Here is a 6,041-nt window from a genome sequence, read left to right on the forward strand (position 1 = left end):
TTTAGCTTTGTGGGTGGTATTTTCATGCAAATAAGTAAGGGTGGGTTTTATATTTTGTAGAGGTTTTTGGTCCTATTTTAATGCTCTTTGTATGACAGTATGTATATAGTGTTAAGTTCCTCAAGACTCTCTCCTTTTAAAACTTTGAAGTTAATACTTTTGTGCAACTGTGTTTTGAATAAAGCCATGACAGTGTTAAACAAAAATGCCATATTCTTGATCATTCACTTATTGGTTCTGACTATTCCCAGGTGTTTTTGTGACTGCTGTAACTTAAAAGTTTTTGAAACTGAATTGCTTCAAATAAATTGAAAATTTGTTATAATTTAAAAAAAAATTGGGTGACCTTGAAGTGAATATCCAAACTGTCAATGAAAAGAACATTTGGAGAATTTGTTATTAATGTTTCAAAATTTAAATAACTGTAAGTGAGGGACAATATTGAAGAAAGACACTGTATTATGTGACCTATTTCTGTTCCTTTATTTAAAATTGATTATATTTTATTTTAATATATTAATTAATCACAATTTACTTTGTCATTAAATACACAGATTTTAAGAAGCTCATTGCAAGGCTGTTGCTTGCTTTTAATTTGAGTTTTTCAACATCAAAAACCTTAAATAAAATTCAATTTTATCTTAGGTATGAACTGAGATTGTTATTTTGTATCAATTGTAATGCTTTGCATGCTACATGGCAGAAAGTAAGTAAATATTAGGTTAAATTTATTCAGTAACCCTTTACCAGAAAAGCATTGAGAGCTTTAGTAATCCCAAGTAATACCAAGATTATTATGCAGATGACACACTTTGCTTGCTGGAAGTAAGGAGAACTTGAAGCACTTGTTGCAGAAGAGTGTGGCTTTCTGTATGTACTGCATCTTGATATCAAGAAAACAAAGATTCTTACCACTGGACCGATAGACAACATCATGATGAAAGAAGAAGAGGTTGAAACTATCTAGAGCTTCATCTTGGTTGGGCTCACAATTAATACCCTTGGTAACAGCAGTCAGGAAATAAGGAGATGCATTGCATTGGGAAAGTCTGCATTTAGGGACATCTCCAATTTATTGAGGAGTAATGATATCAGTTTGAGGTCTAAGGTGCATCTGATTCAGGCCATAGTCTTTCTGATCACTTGCTATGCATCTGAGAGCTGGACAATGAATAGGTGTGACAGAAGAAGAATTAATGTGTCTGAGCTGTGGTTTTGGAGAAGAGTTTTGAACACCCCATGGATTGCCAAAAGAACAAACAGATATGTCTTGGAGAGGGTGCATCTGGAGAGCCCTTTGGAGGCAAGAATGATGAGTCTTTGCTATACATACTTTGGGCATGTTGCTAGGAGGGCTATTCCTAGGAGAGGGACATGATGCTGGGAAGGGTGGATGGTTAGCGAAGGAGACAAAGACCATTGACCAGGTGGAATGACTCAGTGACTGCTGTGATGGACTGCTGTTTGTCAGGTAGTGTGAGGATGATGGTGCAGGATAGAATAAGGTTCAGATGTTTTGTTCATAAGGTCTTTATGAGTCATTCTCAGCTCATGGCACCTAACAATAACAACAATCCTAAATAAAAAGAATAAAAACATACAAGTAAACAGGCACCCATAATAAGGTATAATGAATACCTTGATAAAAGATAAATAGTGGAATTAGGGAATTAGTATATGTTTTAAGATAGGTGTTTACTAGAAGCAAAACCTTTCCTGAGTCATAGGAGAAAGAATAAGAATTAACCAGATAACAGAGGTAGAATGAGGATAAAGAAAACATGGTAAGAACAGAGCATATTGGGTAATAGTGGTTTTAGCTCTCTTAGGAAACAGAGACATAATGAAGAATAGAAAGAGATAAAGCACAAGGGGAAAAAAAAACCCAAGCAGTTAATGCTGCTGTTATGTACTATCGAATAAGAACGACTCACAGCTGATACTCCAGCAAATTTTCAGAGGTAGTTAATTGCATGGGAGGAGACTGACTGTCTTTCCCCCCAGAGCAGTTGGTATCTTTGGGTTGACAGTGTGACTGACTACTTACCTATAAGTCACTTAGCAGTAGATTTGTTATTAGGTACCATTAGTATTGTTAGTTGAGTATGTATTATAGCAACCCTATGAATAACAGTCTGAACCCAGTTGCATCCTGTGCCATCCTCATCTTCTCTGACACACCAGAGCCCATTGCTTCAATCATTCTGTCAGTCTATCTCATTGGGGGACATCTTCTCTTTTTCACTGACCCTTCGCTTTCCCAAGCATGATGTCCCTTTCCAAGGAATAGCCTCTCCTAGCAACATGCCCAAAGTATGAGACATAAAGCTTTGCCATTTTTGCCTCCAATGAGCAAGCACTCTGTCTGAACTATTTCCAAGGCATACCTGTTTGTTCTTTTGGCAGTCAGTGGGATTATTCAGTATTCTTTTCCAGCACCATTGTTCAAAGAAATAAATTCTTTTTTTCTGTCACCTTTAGTCATTGTCCAGCTCTCAGCAGCATAGCAAGTGATTGAAAAGACCCTGGTCTGAATCAGGTGCACCTTAACCCACCGTACCAAGTGTATTGACTGTGAATTCAAGTAAGGTGAAGTTGTTGGCAGTTTCAATCTTTTCTCCGTCTCTCATGATGTTGCATATTGGTAGTGTGAAAATTTTGTTCTGATGTTGAGATGTATGCATATTGATGGACGTAGTCTTTGATGTTCTGCAGCAAGCATTTAAAGTTCTATCTTTCAGCAAGCAAAGTAAAACAGAGTAAAATCTGAGTAAAACAGATTGTTCATGAGTCTTCCTCCAATCCTGATGATGCATTCCTTTTCATAAGATTTAGCTTCATGAATCATTGCTCATCATACAGATTGAATAGATATGGAGAAAAGATAAAACCTTGATGCACACCCTTCCTGATTTTAAACCATGCAGTGTTCCTTTGTTATGTTAGGACAACAGCTTCTTGGTCTATGTATAGATTTCGCATGGCCACAGTTATGTGCTTTAGAATTTACATTCTTCTCTCAAGATTAGCCATAGTTTGTTATGATCCACAGAGTGAAATACCTTTGCATAGTCAATAAAATACAAATAGGCATTAGGCTGGTATTGTCTGCTTTTAGCCAAGATCTATCTGACATCAGCAGTAATATGCATGGCCACCTCTAAACCCTACTGTAGCATCTGACAGTTTTCTGTCAAAGTACTATTCTATCCATTTTTGGTTTTGTAGATTTTTTAAATTACATTTTTATTGGTTTGCATATAATCATTAATACATATTGTATTTTGTACATTTATGTTGTATTTTATGCAATCATTCATGTACATTTTATTTTATACAATTGCCATTTATCTGTCATCTTTTCAAGTCCTCATTGAACATTTTCTATTCATTCACCTTTTTCTCTTTTCTCCGCTATCCCAATGATTTTTACTTCTTCTTTTTCTTCCTCCTTTGAACATTTATACATATCTTACTCACTTATTCTATTTTAGTAGTAGTTGTCTTATGCAATATTTGTCCATATATGATTAAGATATTTCACTCAACATAATGCTCTCTAGACTCTCCCATGTTATATAGTATTTTATTAAATCATTGTTCTTTAGTTCTATATAAAATTCCATTGTATAGATATACCCCAATTTCTCAATCCATTTGCCAATTGATGGACATTTGGACTGCTTTCATTTTTTTGTTTTTGTGAATAATGCTACTATGACCTTAAGTGTACATATCTCCATTAATGTCTTTATTCTGATTTCTTTAAAATATATTTCTGGCAGTGGAATAGCTGGGTCATATAGGATTTCTACAGTCAAGTTTTGAAGAAGTGCCAAACTGCCTTCCATAGTGGTTGTACCATTTTACAGTCCCACTAGCAGTGTGTAAGTGTTCCGATCTCTTTGCATCCTCTACACACTTATTATTTGCTGCATTATTAGACTTTGCTATAGATGGTATCTCAATATTGTTTTGATTTGCATCTCTTTGATTGCTAGTGATTTTGAAAATTTTCTGATGTGTTTCTTGGCCATCTCAGTGTCCTCTTTTGTGAAGGGTCTTTTCATGTCTTTTATTAATTTTGTATTTGGTTGTTTCTCTTTTTCTTTGGAGGCCCTGCAGTATTCTATACACTTTACTTACGAGACTCTTTACTGAAATGTCACTGCCGAATGTTTTTCCCCTCAATCTGTGGGCTTGATTTTCACCCTATTGTAGAGAGTTTTTGATGCACAAAGGCATTTGATTTTAAGAGTCATATTGATAGATTTTATCCTTTCCAGGTTGTGCACTTTTGGCAGTGTTTGCAAACATACTTATGCCATCAGCCAGGGTTTCCAAATTTGTCTCATTTTGTCTCTTAATGATCTTTATGGTTTGGGGTTTTACCCTTAGGTCTCTGATGCACTTTGAGTTGGTTCTGTGTATGATGAGAAATGTAGATCCTGTTTTATTTTTCTGCAGATTATTGTTAAGTACCATTGAATATGATTCTTAGCAACTCTATGAAAACAGATCCAAACCTTGTCCTATGCTGTGCCATTCTCACAATCTCTGACACACTTGAATTGTGTCAGTACATCTGGTTGAGGGTCTGTCTTTTGTTTTCCCTCCTCTACCATTTCAAGCATGTTGAATTTCTTATCCAAGGGAAAGTCTCTCCCAGCAATTTGCCCAAATTATGTCAGACGAAGCTTCACTATTCTTGCCTCCAAGGAGAATTCTGGCTGCACCTTCTCTAAGACATGTCTGTTCTTTTGGAAGTCCATGGGATATCCAGTATTCTTCTACAACACCTCACCTCAAAGGTATCAATTCTTTTTACTCATCCTTATTTATTGTCCAGCTCTCAGTAGCATAGTAAGTGACTAGAAAACCATGGTCTGAATCTGGTACACTTTAGTCTTCACTAACATCATTGCTCCTCAGTGATTTATTCTCTCTTGGAGCAGTTGGTGGATTCAGGTTACTGGAAATGCGTAACCTTCTGGTCAGCAGTGCAACACGCTACAGACTATGACAACAGAACTCTTTAAACCTGGAGTAAAGAAGAAATATTATCTAGTGGCTTTCTTGATGATATTCTTATAGCAGTTGTTGAACACTTAAATTAGTATGGCTTTCCCAAAATTACTGCTTCTTAATTTCTACCTAGAAATTTACTATACCTAATTATTCAGTCAAACATATATTGTTGTTACGTGCTGTTGAGTACAACTCTTTGTGACCCTATGAACAACAGCTCTGAACCATCCTCATACTGAGCCCATTGCTGCAATCACTGTGTCAATCTCTCTCTTTTTCTCTGATCTTCCACCTTTCCAAACATGATGCCCAAACATGCCTAAAGTATATGAGACCAAGCTTTGCCTCCTTGCCTGTAAGGAACACTCTGGCTGAACTTTCTCCATGCCATACCAGTTTGTTCTTTTGGCAGTCAGTGGGATATTCAGTACTCTTCTCCAAGACTACAACTCATACAAGAAGGTTAAGCTCTAGCTTTGTTTATAATAGGGGTAATTTCAGAGAACATAAAGGTCTCCCTGAATGCAGGCATACAGAAATCACAATGTGGTTGTAAAAACGTGCTTAACAGTGGACAGAATTTGCTGTTATTGACAGACCTGCCTGCTGAAACGTGATGCCTTGTTCCTCTCCTGTTGATTTGACCCCCTTCAGTCTCCTTCCACAAGATTCCCTTCCTCTGTCTCTCCTTTAAATGTTGATTATCCTCAAGGGCGTGCCTTGCTCATCCTCTTGTCTCCCTTTGTGTCTGCTCTGGGTAATCTCATCCAGTCTCTGACCTTCCTTCACTATCTTCATGCTATTGACTCCTACATCTCTTTCTTCAGGCCTGCTCAATTAGTTGTAAGTACTGGGTTCTCTAGCCAGCTTCTTGTGGTCTCTTTTGAATGATGTATTTCCATTTGCCACCTTCCCACCATGCAAGCAAGATTTTACTGAAGATTATCCAAAAACGACTGGAGCAGCACATCAACAGAGAACTACCAGAAGCCCAGGCTGGTTTCAGAAGGGGT

At 37.0% G+C, this 6,041-nt stretch overlaps 1 protein-coding gene and 1 pseudogene across 1 annotated transcript in view; both read left to right on the forward strand.

Moving 5' to 3' along the window:
- SUSD1 (sushi domain containing 1) overlaps nucleotides 1-6,041 on the forward strand; it is a 170,629-nt gene that overhangs the window by 90,698 nt on the left and 73,890 nt on the right. The window lies entirely within an intron of this gene.
- Nucleotides 1-6,041, forward strand: part of LOC102870779 — a 9,435-nt pseudogene that overhangs the window by 2,718 nt on the left and 676 nt on the right.

This window comes from Elephantulus edwardii, unplaced genomic scaffold (assembly GCF_000299155.1).
Source record: "Elephantulus edwardii isolate Elephantulus edwardi_28Jun2011 unplaced genomic scaffold, EleEdw1.0 scaffold00297, whole genome shotgun sequence".
Taxonomy (NCBI): Eukaryota; Metazoa; Chordata; class Mammalia; order Macroscelidea; family Macroscelididae; genus Elephantulus; species Elephantulus edwardii.